The sequence below is a fragment of the Vulpes vulpes genome, unplaced genomic scaffold, assembly GCF_048418805.1.
Source record: "Vulpes vulpes isolate BD-2025 unplaced genomic scaffold, VulVul3 u000000652, whole genome shotgun sequence".
Classification (NCBI taxonomy): Eukaryota; Metazoa; Chordata; class Mammalia; order Carnivora; family Canidae; genus Vulpes; species Vulpes vulpes.
The window spans coordinates 810,657-826,449 of NW_027325771.1; the positions used below are offsets into that span (position 1 = coordinate 810,657).

At 53.5% G+C, this 15,793-nt stretch overlaps 1 long non-coding RNA gene across 1 annotated transcript in view; it reads right to left on the minus strand.

Moving 5' to 3' along the window:
- Positions 1-15,793, minus strand: part of LOC140597295 (uncharacterized) — a 37,869-nt gene that overhangs the window by 12,596 nt on the left and 9,480 nt on the right. The window contains exon 4 of the long non-coding RNA XR_011999163.1: positions 11,295-11,390. This is a non-coding gene — a long non-coding RNA (uncharacterized lncRNA). The remainder of the gene's footprint in view (positions 1-11,294; positions 11,391-15,793) is intronic.

Below are 15,793 nucleotides of genomic sequence, written 5' to 3' on the forward strand. Positions count from 1 at the left end.
GCTGTTGCCGAGCAGACGAGACTGGAAAGTTCTGTGAGCACCAGCTGAGCCATCTTGCCTCCCGGGGATGGGAGTCCAGGTCCAGAAACCCTGGGCTACCAGCTGGTTTACACAAATCCCTCAGGATGATGTACACTGGCTTTGAAACCCGTCCCTGGGTTGGGGATTTATAACACGGCCAGGAGAGAACGAACTCCTGGGGCGACTGTCCTTGGCACTGGACTTGCTTCACCCCAGAGCGGGGAGACTGAAGCTCTTCTAACCCCTGGAGTCTGTCCTGATGTTGGGTGGTCAAGGAGGAGGCGGGAACAGGAAAACTTACGGTGCTTCTGACTCTAGAACTACAAAATACTCTGTGCTCTTTAGTACAGTGCATCTTAAAAAAAAAAAATCTTGGATTTTGCTTAAAGACACAAGGAATCCTCATATTTCCAAGGGGAGAGACTAATGAACTGGCGGTTTTCCCCCAACACAGTCTGGTCCCGGCAGTCCGTGCCTCGTAGTCAGGAGGCCTCTCCCAGCTGGCCTGCAGCCTCCTCTGCGCCGGCAGCCCTGACTCTGACCCCTGAGGGCAGGTGCCCGTCCTGGTAATGAACCCTGCAGAACCCCATCTGGGCCTGGGGAAGCCCTGAGAACAACCCACTTCCTGCAGGAAAAGTGCTCCCTGCAGAAACCTGGGCCTCATCTTGCAAGGGATGTTGTGGAAGCTCAGACGCTCAACCACGACGTTGCAAGTTGCTGGGCGTCTTCAGGGGCTCATGTTTTCACGTTGGCTTGAGGAAGTGCATGAATTACCAGACAGCCCGGGAATGCGGGCCATTTGGACAACGGCAAGACACCTTCTTCTTTAGAATCGTCGCAGGATAAGGAGGTTTTCTGTGGCTGGCAATAGTCTTAGCGTTCATTCTGCAGAAATTTTGCAAATAGATCCATTTCTTGATTTATGGACTAGATGCTGTCTAGCAGGCTTGGAAGTACAGCAAGTGTTGGTAAAGCAGATGATATTTTCCAGTTGACTTTTATGATAATAAGAGCTCTGTTGCCATGGAAAACATCCATCAGTATGCTGAGTTGAAAACATTTGGGAAGAAGGCTGATGGTTCTTTCCAATTCTAGAGACAGCAGCGTTGATCCGTTCCACAGACGCTCATGGGAAGATGACCCTGCGCCCCACGGCGCATTCTAAACCACCTGGCTCTGTAATTTGCACTTTGTTAGCTTGTCGCGAACCTCCAAGGGCACACGCGGGGTGGCCTTCCCGGTCCAGGGAAGCCAGAAGGTTGTAGGCACCCCAGGCAGAGAGCCGGAGGGAGGCCCCTGGAGCGCAGCGGCACTGGGAGGGCACAGTCCACGGGGCAGATGAAGAAAGGGCTCGGGAGGAGGAGGGGGCAGGAGCAACCTGCTGCGTCTCCCGCCGGGAAGGTTGCCACTTACCTTTCCTGAAGGCAAACCTCACGGAGCCCACAGACCCAGGCTGGGCTGCCGCTGAGCCTCCAGCTCCGGAGGAGAGCCCGTGAGGACGTGGCACCCCTGGGCCCCGGGAGCTTGGTTATGCAAGGGGTGCTTATGGACTAGGGGGCCGTTCTGGGTTCTGGGCCGCTGGGCCCCGCTGAGCCTCTGCACCACAAGCACGGGGCCGGGGAGCTGAGCAGCGAGGCCCGGTCCCTGTGGCCCCTGCGGCCCCCGCGTGGCCTCCAGGGCTCGGCTGAGCATCTCCGGCAGCTCACTCACGGCGGGCACCACGGCCGGCCAGGCACCTCCCTGATGGACGGATGAAGGTCTCGACGGCAGCCGGCGGGCCGGCATGGACGTCAGGGCTGCTTCCGGGGTGACACGCGTGGTCCCCGGGTGCGCGGTCCCACTGCGTCCCTGCCTCCCTCCATCCCTGCTCGCTCTGCGGCTGGAGACGAGGACGTAGGAGCAGAGGGGCGGCGGGCGGGGCTGCGCGGCTGTGGCAGGGCTCAGTGTACACTGGGTTCACCGCCCCTGGGGCTCAGTGTGCATGGGGGTCACCCTCTCCTGGGGCTTGGTGCACATGGGGTTCACCTCTGCCCGCCCCCCCGCCGGGCTCAGTGCACAGGGGGTTCACCTCTACCCACCCCCCACCCCCCCGCGGCTCAGTGCGCAGGGAATTCACCGCCCCCGGGGCTCAGTGCATATGGAGTTCACCTCTACCCTGCCCCACTGGCGCTCAGTGCGCGTGGGGTTCACCCCCACCTCGGGGCTCAGTGCACACGTGGTGTACCCCCCCCACCCCCCAGGGCTCAGAGAGCACAGGGTTCACACACACACACACACCCCTGGAGCTCAGTGCACACATGGTTCACCACCCCCCAGTGCACACACGGTGCATCCCCCTCCAGGGCTCAGTGCACGCGGGGCTCAATGTGCATGGGGTTCACTCCCACTCTGGGGCTCGGTGTGCGCGGGGTTCACCACCCCCCCGGGCTCAGTGTGCACGGGATTCACCCCCCCTCAGTGCACACGTAGTGCACCCCACATGTCACCACCCCCGGGCTCAGTGCACCGCGTCCTCTCGGTGAGGAACCCCCCGCCTCCTACAGCCCACGTCCCAGTGGAACATGGGACTTCACTTACTTTCCTTACTAAACTGACAGGAGTCGGGGACGGTGGCGAAGGAAAAGGGACAAGGCACTTCTCAGGGTGAAGACTAATGGGGGCAGTCGGCGGCGGGCAGGCTCACTTGGGGTCCTGTTGAGGGACTCCCCCTCTCCAGCTGCTCTTCCTGCGCCGTGACCCCTCTGCATGCCCAGAACCTGATGCACGCCTGCTCCTCGGGGTGCCCCGTGTTGGCCAAGGCTGTTGGGGCCAGGCTGTGCCAACACACGGAAGGCGACCCGGCCCCCTGGGAGCAGGACCATGGTGCCAACATCCTCAGGACCGGGTGGGACAGCAGCCCCCTTCCAGAGAGAACCCCGAGGCAGGAGGGAGAGCACGGGTGGCCCCAGGCTGCACCTGCCACGCAGGTGGGCTGGACGGAGCTGCTGAACTGTGGACGCAGCCAAAAGGGGGGCACCTGGGCTGGACTCTTGCATGTCCCCCGGTGATGGGGTGTCCTCAGGATGCTGGGCCAAGGGTACGGAGCTCCCCTGACTCCCTTTATGCTCCCTTGGATGAGGAGGTGGCCCCAAGGCACGCGCACAGCCATCGGGCCCCAGGGATGCTCCCACCGGCTGAGTCCCCGAGGAGGGACCTCCAGCTCCTGCTCCTCACCCGCCCACCCTCACCCCGTCCTCGAGCCTGTGGCTCGTCAGAGTCCACAAGGTGCTCAGGGGAACCGGCCGCAGGGTGATGTCGGCAGGACGTGCTGCTCCCCAGAGAATCCCCGCTGAGCCCGGGGTGCAGCACAGCATCTCGAGGCTCCATCTCCTACTCCACGGCTGCACCTCAGAGGACAAACCTCACAGGGCTTCAAGGGAAAGCTGTGCAGCCAAGATGACAGGCTGCCCCAGGGAAAGTGAGCCTCGGGGGCACCTCCTGTCGTTCCCATGTCCTCGCGGTACAGCACCCGGACCCCCGAGGCCCCTCTGGCTGTAGTCACAGCTGTGCCTGGGAGGTACGGACGGTTAGGGTGCCCAGGTAGTGAGCCACCTGCCCCGCGCTCCCGGTCTCTGCGGCAGCCGTGACACAAGCTAGGAAGCCCCCGGAGCGTCCCACTTCGCTGTGCACTCCCGGCCCAGATCTGTGGTTGTCACCCTGGGAGGAGGGGGGCCACCCAGAACCGTGGTCTAGTCGGACCCTCCTCGGAAGGGCTCCGCACAGCTCAAGGTGACAGGGACGAGCCCGCAGGCTGCAGACTCACTCAAGACACAGACACGTGCTGGCCACTCTTTGCCCCCTTCCTCCTGCCTCCCCCAATATCAAAAACCAGCACCACTCACTGCCCATAGTGCTTGGCACCTGAACAGGCAATTTTATAAACTTATCTGAGAATCTGCTCTCTCATCCCTGAATTCTCAGTAGGAACGGTGTCCCAGCAGGACTGGCGGATGTGGAGTCATCCCTCTACGCCGCCTCCACAAAGAAGCCCCTCTTCTGCATTTTTTTTTAATAATTACATGATGGAAACTTAAAAGGGACACATCTTCTAGGAAAGCTCCAGAACAGTCTGTGGTGAGAGACGGACACCGACAGTGCCGGGCTGGGTTGCACTCTGGGCTCCAACCGCCCTGCTGGTGTGCAGAACGTGTGCAAAACAGCACATAAACCGGGCTGTCAGTGGGGGCGTGACGAGCTGTTTGTTGTAGGCAACACATAGTGTTTATCACGTCTGCGAGTGTAGCCGGTTTCCCACACGGGAGAGCACCTCCCGTCCCTCCTCCACTTACCTGTCAGCAGAGCCCCGTCCTTGCCTTCGGAACAGCCCTAGTTGCTGTCACCACGATGCTGACTTGTGTATAAGCCTTCCCACCTCGCCCCTCGCCTCCCACCCCCTGCAGATTATCCATTAGGAGCCAGAATACACTTGGAAAATAGGAATCAAAGTGTCTACCTCCTCCGTTCAAAGCCCGCTCTGGTCTTCTTATCTCCCTCACACAGAAGCCCCAGGCCCAGCTTCCTCACCACATCACTTCCCACTCTCCCTTTCTTCCTTCTGTTCCGGCCTCCCTGGCTTCCACTAGTCCTTAAGTATCAACACGTTTGTACCCCAGGACCTTTGCGCTTGCCATGCCCACTCAGCAGCCTGCTCTCTTCTCACAACTTGCTTGTCCAGTTCCTTAGAGTCTCGGATATAATGCTCTGTGGTCTTTGAGGCCACTGAACCCCCTGAGTCGTCCCCTTCCCCTGCTTCCTGTTCGAGGGTCCTCTTGGCTACTGATCATCTATTGACAGATCGCATATGAGCCTGTCTGCTCATTTGTGTTCAGCCTCTGTGTGAGCAGGGCCCTTGGCTCGCCTCGGAGTCCCCAGGGCGACAATTCCTGGCGCGGAGAGGGAGCTCACCCAATCGTCAGCGGCTGGCTGAACGACTGCTGCACCCCAGGGCTCTGCCCGTCTGGTGGCAACAAGGCCAAACGAGGCCATAGGTGACGGGCCATGCTAACCAAAAGAAGTCATCAAGACAGTTGATGGTTTTTAGACAATAAGCAAACGTAGGAGAAACATTTAAAAATGGAGGAAAAAAAAATAAGCCGACCTTGACACTGGTTCCCGCTCGTCCAGTCACTGAACCCAGGCCAGGCCGGGCCTGCTCTGCTCAGCCGCTGCAGTCTGGTTCTCGTCACACGCTAACCCAGACGTCTACGCTGATGCTCGTATTATACGACCCTTGGCATGCAGAGCACTCCTATCACTTACCAGATTTATTGAAATTATGGAAAGCGGTGTGAAATGCCTCCCGCCATCTGGGAAAGAGGTGGAAATGCTGACACTTGGCTCCCATCCAATTTCACAGAAGTTTAGAGTTTCAGGCCTTTTTCTGCTCCTGGGTGCGGCGGCCCTTTCTCATCAAAGGGTTATTGTCGGCGTGGCCACAAGGCCGCATCCACACGGGCACACAGGGATGGGGACGCTGGCTGTCCCCGGAAGAACCCACGGCCCTCTTGGCCCTGGCCCTGGTCTGACGCTCACACTCCTCTCCTTGCGCGGGTCATCGAGGCGGCGACTGGTGGTTGCGGGGGGGACCCACAGGAGACACAAGCCAGGACCCGATGCTCACCCCGTGCGGCACCGTGAGCTGGGCAGGTGTCTGTCTCCCTCGTCGGGGGTCTCCCTAGGCCTCATCCACCCCCCATGCACCTGTTCCCATGGGAGTCTCGGGAGGCCTGGCCATGCCCCACCTGCGCCCCAGTCCCCCAATGCGGCCCCTTTGCCCCCGGGGCAGCGGTGGCACAAAGGCCTCGGTTTGCTTGGCTGGGTCCCAGGTCCTGCCGCGTGGCTCTCTCCCTGAGTCTACAGGGACGCGAGGCCACCTCCACTCGTTCCCCGCAGTGCACGGACCCAGAGGCCTGGCCGACACTCCATGCAGGCCGTCCCAGGGTCACGGGGCAGGCTCCCTGCTCACGTGACCACTGCAGTCCCTGAACCCGCAGCACCTTTACCTCCAGACCATCTCACACTCGCTGCCCTGATGTCAGATCTGTGTAGACACCACTGCTCCTCAAACCGCTGCGGCCTTCGGCATCCACACGCGGCCCAGCGCCCTGAGAAGGTGTGGCTGCAGCCTGAGGAGCATGTGCACACGTGTGCATGTGTGTGCGTGTGCATGTGTGCATGTGTATGTGTGTGCATCTGTGCGTGTATATGTGCGTGTGTATGTGCGTGCATACGTCTGTGCATGTGTGCACATGTGTCTGTGTGTGTGCGTGTGTGCATGTGCGTGTGTGTGCACATGTGTACATGTGTATATGTCCATGTGTCTGTGTGCGTGTGTGCACGTGTGCGCGGGTATGTATGTGTGTGTGCGTGTGTACGTGTGTATATGTCCACGTGTCTATGTGTGCGCACGTGTCTATGTGTGCACTTATGTGTGAGCGTGTGTATGTGTGTGCGTGTGTATACATGTGTATATGTCCATGTGTCTATGTGCGCACATGTTTATGTGTGCATGTGTGTATGCATGCGTACGTGTGTGTATGTCTACATGTCTGTATGTGTGTGCATGTGTGTGCCCGTGTGTGCACACATGCGTGCGCTTATGTGCACATGTGTGTATGAGTGTGCGCGCACATGTGTACCTGTGTTTATGTCCACGTGTCTGTGTATGCGCGTGTGTATGTGTGCATGTGTGTACATGTCCATGTGTCTATGTGTGTGCGTGTGCATGTGTGCATGTGTGAGTGCGTATGTGTGTGTGCGTGTGCATGTGTGCATGTGTGAGTGCGTATGTGTGTGTGCGCATGTGTACATGTGTATATGTCCACGTGTCTATGTGTGTGCACATGTATATGTGTGCTCATGTGTGCACGTGTGTATGCATGTGTACGTGTGTATATGTCTATGTGTCTCTGTGTGCACGCATGTGCACGTGTGCGCCGGTGTGTGTGCGCTTATGTGTGCACATGTGTACGTGTGTGTGGGCATGTGTGGGCATGAGTGTGCGAGGCAGATGGGAGGACTGGGCAAGTGAGTCTTCCGCGTCCCCTGGAAGGGCACGGCAGTGACAGTGGCACTCTGCGGCCGGGGCACCTCTGGCCCAAGCTCCCCTCGGCGGTGCCCGCCCGGCCACTGCGCTCTGGGAAACATGATGGCTCGCCTGGAGCGGCCTGACCTTCCGGGTCCTGCCCTCACCCGCCACGGGGGACATGGGGCAGAAGGGACCCTCACCGTGTCCACTCTGTGCTCAGGCGCACAGGTGCGCAGGTGTGTGGTCCCCGGCAGGGTGGCTCCCCCGAGGGGCCCGGGCCTCGGGGACTCGCAGGCCCTGTGTGTGGCGCACACGGGCCTCATCCTGCCCGCGGCTGCCGACCAACCATGTGCTTCTGGCAGTGGCTCCCAGCTCTTCTCTCTGGTGACCGTGGAGAACTGTGCTCAGAAGGCAAATACCCAGGGCAGCACGGAGCAAGAGTCTGTAATTTTTCCAGAAAAGACTTTTGTTCGTCTTCGGATAAAGTTACAGGTAGTCAGGACCACACACTTGTCCTGAACTAAGAGGACGAGGGCCTGCAGGACGGTTTACAGACCATCAGGCCGTGTTGCCTCATTGACGGCATCGGGACGTGCGGGGGATGCTGGGTTTACCTCGAGAACAAAACCTTCAAGTGCAAAACACTCAACTACGTTTCTGTAAAGTAGTTTTATAGACGCGTTTCACATTTCGCACCATTTTACATCCAGCGACTGAATGCATTTCAACCTCTTGCTGAGGACGGCCCGTCATCGCCGTGAGCGTGGACGATTTTAGGGCATTTCAGATAAGCAAGGACATGGGGCCGCTGCAGCCACCAGCCGTGCTGGAAATTCCTACGTAAGTGTCTTGGGGCCTTACTGCACTCTGACAAGGTTTGTAATTCCTCCCTGGACATCACACTGGTACCGGTCACTGTCTCGCAGTATTTGTCCCTAGAAACCTTCCCTGCTCTCGTCCTTTCCATCAAGGACTAACTTGGAGCATTCCCGCTGCGCCGGAGGGTACAGCTCAGTGGGGTCCGGGGCCGCGGGCCTGCCTGCAGCCGAGCCAGGGGAGACGCGAACAATAAACAAGGTCATTCTAATTTGCTTCAGTCTGAGAGACTGAAGACACACTTGACAGTTATGCATAAATTAAGGATAAATAGGATTTCCAAAATCTGCAGGGTCACATTGCACCTCTGTTTACCTATAAGTAATCCGCAGCCAGGGGACGGCCGGCCTCATGGCACTCGAAGCGTGCAGCCTCTGCGTCACCACGGGACACTAAGCACAATCCTGACAGTGCCTTGAAGTCATTCACGCTGGGTTTTATTTCCCCAAATGGCCCTGCGCCTACAACTTAAAGTTGCGGACAACACGGCATCCGAGAGTCTAGAGGCTCCAAATGCAAATCACCAGGCCTGGCTCCTCTTCCCCGCCGTATCTGTGGCTCTAACTGCCAAGTCCCGCTAGACAGGTAGAGGTCCCGTGGCATCTGAGCCTTTTCTTTTTCTTTTTTAAGATTGATTTATTTATTTGAGAGTGCACACGAGTGGGGGTGAGGGGGGCAGAGAGAGAGCGACAATCCCAAGCCGACTTCCCGTGCGGGGCCCCATCCAGGACCCTGAGATCACCACCTGAGCCGATACCAAGAGTTGGACGCCACCCAGGCGCCCCTGGAGTTACTTCTGATTGGATTCCTCGCTGTTGCCTCCACCCGAGATTCCCTTCTTCCCCTGCAGGCTCCCCCGTCTCGGCAAATGGCGCTATGATCTTCCCCAAAGGAACCGTTCCCGCGTTCTCTGCTTCCCTCATCCCTCGCCCCCTCCAGTCCTATCCCACACTGAATTCACTGGCCAAGCCCGGGGATTTTCATCTCAAACACACACCCCAAATCAGGCCACGATCCCTCCCCTGCCTGACATCAATCGGTGCCCTGCTTTGCTCTTGGAGAAAAATCCAAGCTCCCGATAGTGGCTCCAAGGGGTGCTGGGATCAGGGTCCACTTTACAGTTTTCAGTACACATCTCACTGTGTTGTCCTCCCCTGCCAGGCTCCAACCATCAGACTTTGTCTATTCGTCCCCACTCAAGGCCCTGGGCCAATGCACCATATTTCCTGTGCTGACATGTCCTTCCCCTGACCGGCCAATGTCCAGCTCCTCCTTATTACCACAGAGGTCCACCCTGAATCCCAGGTCTGGTCCTCACAGAGGCTTCAATGCTAGTGCTTCCTGCTCTGTAACGTGGACGCAAATCACTGGGGTGCAGGTTCTGATTCAGTGGGGCTGGGACCAGAGAGTGGTGGCCAGAAAGGAGCTATGACCTAGCTGGATGGATGGCTCTTCTTCCTGTGACGCTCACAAGGAACAGAGGCTTTAATGGGATCAGCAGATGTAGACGCACGAATGCCAGAGAGTCGCTCTGCCTGAAAGGTCACTGTGACCGTACAATACATTTCCCCATCCTCTGGCCTGAGATTGAGCTGTCACAGGCTCCCAGGCCCGGCTCCAGACGCCCCAGATGGGACCGGCTGATGAGCCCCGAGCATGTCCTTACGTACACACGCAAACCACATGAGGGCAACTAGCTCCTGGGGACCAGCTGCAGGGCACTACCCCTTCCCCCAAGGTCCCTACATGACTGCTGCAAGAAGATAAATGGGACCGCAGGTGCTGGGAGGTCTCGGGAAGATGAGGACCCACGGGAGGTCCTCGGAGCGGGGTGCGAGGCAGACGCAGAGAAATCCCTCCCACGATGAGCTGACGTGAGAGCGAGATATGTTGGAGTTCTGGCTCTTTCCCTGTCTTTTAGTCTCAACGCAGCCTCATGGTTTGGTTTAGGAAGTATTATTTTGGACTCAAGGCAGAAGCATTAACCTCCCATTCTAGCACAAGACTTAAAACGGTGATTTTTTAAAAAATCTGTTTAGCAATTTAGTAATAGTTCTGCTCAGCTCGTAAAAATAAAAGAGGTACATGCTGCCTTGAAATCAGCAGACTCCTTGGGTGATTAATTTTCTTTGATGGAAGTGATTTCAGAAACGTAAGCAGCCTGCTGATCAGGACTAGTCCCTGACCCCGACTTTGGGAGCAGAGCCCTCCGCGGTCCAGCTCCAGGATTCACAGTGAGCACTTGTGCACCAGGCCAGCAGTGTCCTGACCCCCCGGGCTGAAGAGAGGGCTCCGTGGACTGTCCCCAAACTCTGACCACAGGAGGTCAGGCCTGCTAGAAACCGAAGTTGCAGCTTTGGTTTGATGCTCTTGACTCTGTTAAGATCCAACTAGCCCCACAAGGGGGACACCTTCAAACGTCCCCCACATTGAAGCCTTTCGCCAGAAAGAAGCGAGAAATCGCAGTGGTCCCGGGGTTGAGGGGGGCGGGGGGCACATGGCACCAAGACAGAAGAGTCTCCAAAGTCTCGAGACAAACCTAGTTTTTTTCTTATTTATTTCTTATTTATTTCCAGACTGAAGTTTACTCAATGCCCCTTAGGAGGGAAGTTCCTCCTGTGACCGATGTTAATCCTCACCCTCTATCTTAGCTTCCTCTCAAGACCCCTGAGAAAATAGGAGGGGGACGATAGATTTGAAAGTATTTTTTTAAAGATTTTATTTATTTATTCATAGAGACACAGAGAGAGAGAGAGAGAGGCAGAGACACAGGCAGAGGGAGAAGCAGGCTCCCGCAAAGAGCCTGACATGGGACTCGATCTCGGGTCTCCAGGATCACGCCCTGGGCTGTAGGCGGCACTAAACCGCTGAGCCACCGGGGCTGCCCTGAAAGTATTTTTGAAAAGCTGTAACTTTACAAAAACATGAGCTATTCTTTTCTAAGGTAATTTCCTTGTGTGGAACAAGGCAGATCTTGACTGTTTGAGGAAGATTGAGGACCAACTAGTTAGCTAGAAGGGAAGGGAAGTGATGCTTTTTAAAAGGAAGCATTTTATTGAATTCCAATTAAAAAAAATAATTGAATTTTTTTTTAAAAAGGAAGCATTTTGTCTACAAACAGTAGATGCATCCTTATCTCCTCTGAGATACAACAAAACATAGCAGTTACGCTTCCAGATGGTAATCAGGGAACCCGCACGGCTCCGCGCTTGCGTAGACAGTGCTTGAGGTAGGAAACCCCTTGCGGTGCAATCACCATGGCCCCAAACAACCCACTGACGGCCCTGACTTTCTCTGGTTTGTTTCCACCCTGGCTTTTAGGCGACCTTACCTGGTTTCCTCTCCAGGACTTCCCCGTGTGTAAAAAGGTCTTGCTTTCAGCTGTTTCTTGAACTATTTCTTGTGTCAGAATCAGAGGGAGACAGTGCTGGAAATGATAAAGATCACACACACACACAAAAAGTCATTGAAAGTGTTAGCCATCCATCCCCAGAGTTTGTGAAGATGAATTTATTAGACTCCCAACTCCCCCAGTAGGGCTGGGGATTACGCGTGGAGGATGGGGGCGAACTATACGAGCAGCCTGTCTAGGAGAAAGAGGTTTCCACCTGGAAGAATGGCTCAGTTCCAGCCCGATTCCTCGTGGATTTGTTAATTGGATTTGTTCTTGCAGTTCAGGCAAATCAGCATATATGCTAGTTAGTGGTTTCAGGCACTGCACAATCGGAATTCTGCTCGAGGAAAGGTTGGCCAAGAAATAAAAGTACTTTCTCGAGAGGTTTACTCCTACTGGACTGAAAGAAAATTTACATGTTGAGCAGAGCCAGGAAGCCGAGTCCAAGCTCCGTACATCTACATTTCACTGCTTAGGATGGGAGGGTCGGACGGGATGTATTTAAGCCTTCCTGTGCATGAGAGAGGCGTTGGGTTAGGCAGCTCTTTGGAAGAACCCATGCACATGAAGCTGTGTGGCCACAAACGCAGCACCGCCCATCCTACCGGACACTGTAGTCCCCCAGCCGTCCTCACAGTGCTGTCCTCCTCATGAGGCTTCAATGTACAGATCTTCTGAGTTCTCAAGAGAATGCAAAACCGTATACGTATGTCTATTATCCTGATTTTAAAACAATGGCTCGAAAAACGCAAAAATGTGTTGGGGACAAAGGAAATACAGCTGTTCTGTGAGGACAAGGGGCCCATGCGTGCGACTTCTCTTCTGGACACCAGAGCGTAAGTGTGCAAAGGGATGATCCCAGAAGCTTTAAAAATGCAGATTCCCAGCTTCTGACATTAGAGGTTCTGAGTAGATAGATTCAGGGTCAAACCTGGGATCCTACGATTTTATTGATGAAATGTATCCTAAGATATTTTGACACAGGAAGTTCAACTAAATACTGAGAGACATTCCATTCAGGAATGAGAACCCTTTTCCCTGAGCTCCCTCGCATCCTTTAAGTCAACTTCTTATTCTTTCTCGCTCATCATCAATGACACAACTTCAAGGCCAGTATTAAAATATGGATCCAGAACTGTTCTACTATGGCGGCCACCGGCTACAGGTGCGAGTAAGCAATTAGAACGTGGGGCTCTAAGTGGACAATACACAAGCGCTTTCGAACACTTAGTAAAAATTTATGATGTAAAAGAGCTTATGAATAAATGCTTGTAATTGATAAAAACGTTGAAACAGTAGTATTTTAGGCATACTAGGTGAAGCAAAATATATTAGAATTAATTTCAAACCTGCTCCGAGGAGACTTAAAGCCCCATATGTCGATGAGGCCCACATTTGCGATGCACAGGGTATTTCTACTGGACGGCACTGGTCTAGGAAACTCCCTTCACCTTCGTGTGTAGAAACAGGAGACAGGCTTAGTGCTCATGTGTCCGTGGTTCTGCCCAAATAACCAGGACCAGGGATTTCACGTTTGGGGACTGAGCTCTTAGGCAAACAAACCCTGTTGATGTCTTAGCATCCCTCCCCGGAGAGACAACGGGCAGGAACCTGCAGAGATCGGGGCCCTGGGTCCTGGCCATCTCCGCCTCTGCCGCCAGAGGCACGACTAGAAGCCCTTCACATAATTAGCGCATCACAGAAGGATGAGACAAGCACGCTTCACTGCCAGTGCCATTTCCAGGAGAAAAAGGAAAGCTAGGGGATCCCTGGGTGGCTCAGTGGTTTAGTGCCTGTCTTCAGCCCAGGGTGTGATCCTGGAGACCCAGGATGGAGTCCCACGTCAGGCTCCCTGCATGGAGCCTGCTTCTCCCTCTGCAGTGTCTCTGCCTCTCTCTCTCTCTCTAAGTCTCCCATGCATAAATAAATAAAATCTTAAACAAAAAAAAAAAAGAAAGAAAGAAAGAAAGAGAGGGAGAGAGAGAGAAAGAAAGAAAGAAAGAAAGAAAGAAAGAAAGAAAGAAAGAAAAGGAAAGCTACGGATTCTGCTAGATGTTAAACCGAGCGTAGATTGAGACAATGCCCCCGATCTAACCTCAGATCAAGAAACCATTTTTTTTCAGAGGCCACTGGGCTGGCTAAGTTGGAAGAGCATCCAACTCTTGATCTCAGGGTCATAAGCAGAGATTACTTTTAAAAAAATAAAAATAAAAATAAATAAATAATAAATAAATAGATAAATAAACAATTTTAAAAAGAAAAAATAGTATTTTCAGAAGACACTTATGAAGAGATTTTTTAATTTTTTTATTTTTTTATGAAGAGATTTTTTAAAAGAAACTTTACAGGTTGCTCTTAAGAGTCATTTGGTGGAGAAAAGCTAACAATATAGACCTAGAAAGGATAAAAACCTTACCATGAAAATGACCGAGTAGGCTTACAATATCCCATTAGTGGTTTGGGTTGAACAGAACATGCTCTATTTATTTACTCTCTCATTCACTCCATAGATATCCAAATGCATTATGTCAGCACTTGCAATGCCTAATTCTTTAAAAACATCTATGTGCATCAAGAGAAATTCTATCCCTGTGTTTCTGGCTCACTTATCCTTAACTAATCAAAATGCCATTTTGTAGGAACCATTTGATGTTAAAAAATGTATTTTTTTTTCTAGAGAAAGAGCGTGCACATGCAAGGGGGGCCGCCAGGGGAGCAGAGGAGAGAGAATCGCAAGCCGGCTCCACGCCCGCCGCAGAGCCTGATGCCCGGCTTTGTCTCGCAGCCCTGAGATCACGATCTGAGCCAAAGTCAAGAGTCGGACGCTTACCTGACTCGGTCACCCAGGCACCCCTGCTGTTCAAAAATACTCTTGATCTCCATTAATCATCCCGTTTTCTTTCATCTCGAGGGTCCTGTTGTGTCTCCACACAAACCCAGATTCAGGTCTAAAGTCAGAACCCACACGATTCAGGTCTTACAACCTTGCAAGGTGAGTTTTACTGGCTCCATTTTGAACAAGTATCCCAGTATCTACGCACTTACTTGCTCATTCTTTCAGGGCCCCATTCCTTGGTTTCACCTGCCTGGGTCAGGTGTGTTAATCTTTACTGTTGTTTTTAATGAATACCTCTATTCAGCATCTCTTTGCCTCTGGTTGTCACTTCTCTCTCCCCTTTCCTCCACTCCAACCTCTGCTCTTGGTTTCCAAAGCTCTTCGGTACCACCCACTTCTCATCGAGTTCCGCGTTCCCTTCGGGCTAAGCTCCCACTTGTACAAGACTGCCTTTCCCCCAGGGTCGCCCTCCTTCTGCCTTGTTCAGTTGCTCAAAGTTCTGCAATTATCTTGCTGGTTGTTCTTTCTTTTATCTCCCTCCATTCCATCCACGGGAGATAGAAACTCGACACAAGACCTGTCCTCCTGAGCTGTAATAAAGCGCACCTCTGGCAGTCAGTGCCCCTGCAGAAAGGGCTGTGTGTTCCTAGAAATACAGATGATCTTAGACGCATAGTCAGAGTATCCCGGGGCAGAGGACCCCTCGGGACTATTTAAAACCTACTGACCTGACAACACACCCTGAGAGCGGTATTCATAGCTCAGCCTCTTATTTTTGATTTGTTGATGAGAAGGACATGAAAAATAATGCACTGATAATAAGTACTGCTTTGATGACTTTGAAATACGTGGACATTTCAACAAATGTCACTTTCATAAAATAAAAATATGTGTAGCCTACATAGTCTAAGTCAGAGCAGATGGTTTTAACAGACATCCGACTACAAATTCGTCTTCAGGATTCCCATTTCCTACCACACTGGTCCCTTCAGTTCCTCCCCCTCTCTATTCAGACAGCAATTTTCCCAAGACGCTGAGTACTCCCCGCCACGGCCTATCCGGGCGTGGATTCCTATGGGAGACTCCCCCGTATCCGGTATCAAAAAATACACCATTTCCATCTTGCTCCGTTGGGACCTTCCTTAGGGGGAGATGAGAGCCACCTGAGCCCTAAGAGGAAGAGCACGCCGTGAGGTGAAGATGCCTCAGCCCACCTCCAAAGTTATCAGTTTCCAAGAAGATACATTAAAAATAAAGACCAAAAAATAGGTCAAAGTATAGGGATTAGAAGGCAGAGAGAAGAACACATGAGGGGCCTCAGCTCAAGAGAGCTGCCAAACGTGAGCACCAAGTCCAGCTCTAAGCCTCAAAGCAATCAGATGAAAAGGAGAGATGCTGAGTTGTATAGTTTGCGGTATCTGATCAAAGAAGCTTAGGAGTTCTTTGGTAGGGACTTGGTTGCTCTTGGCAATAAATTCTTGGGGCTACCTGTTGGATTTTTATATAAATGACAATATAGGCTAAAAGAGGCTTATAGGAGATGAAGAAATGATTTTCTTATAGCCGCTTCTCACACTGACCTACAATAAACACCGAGGGA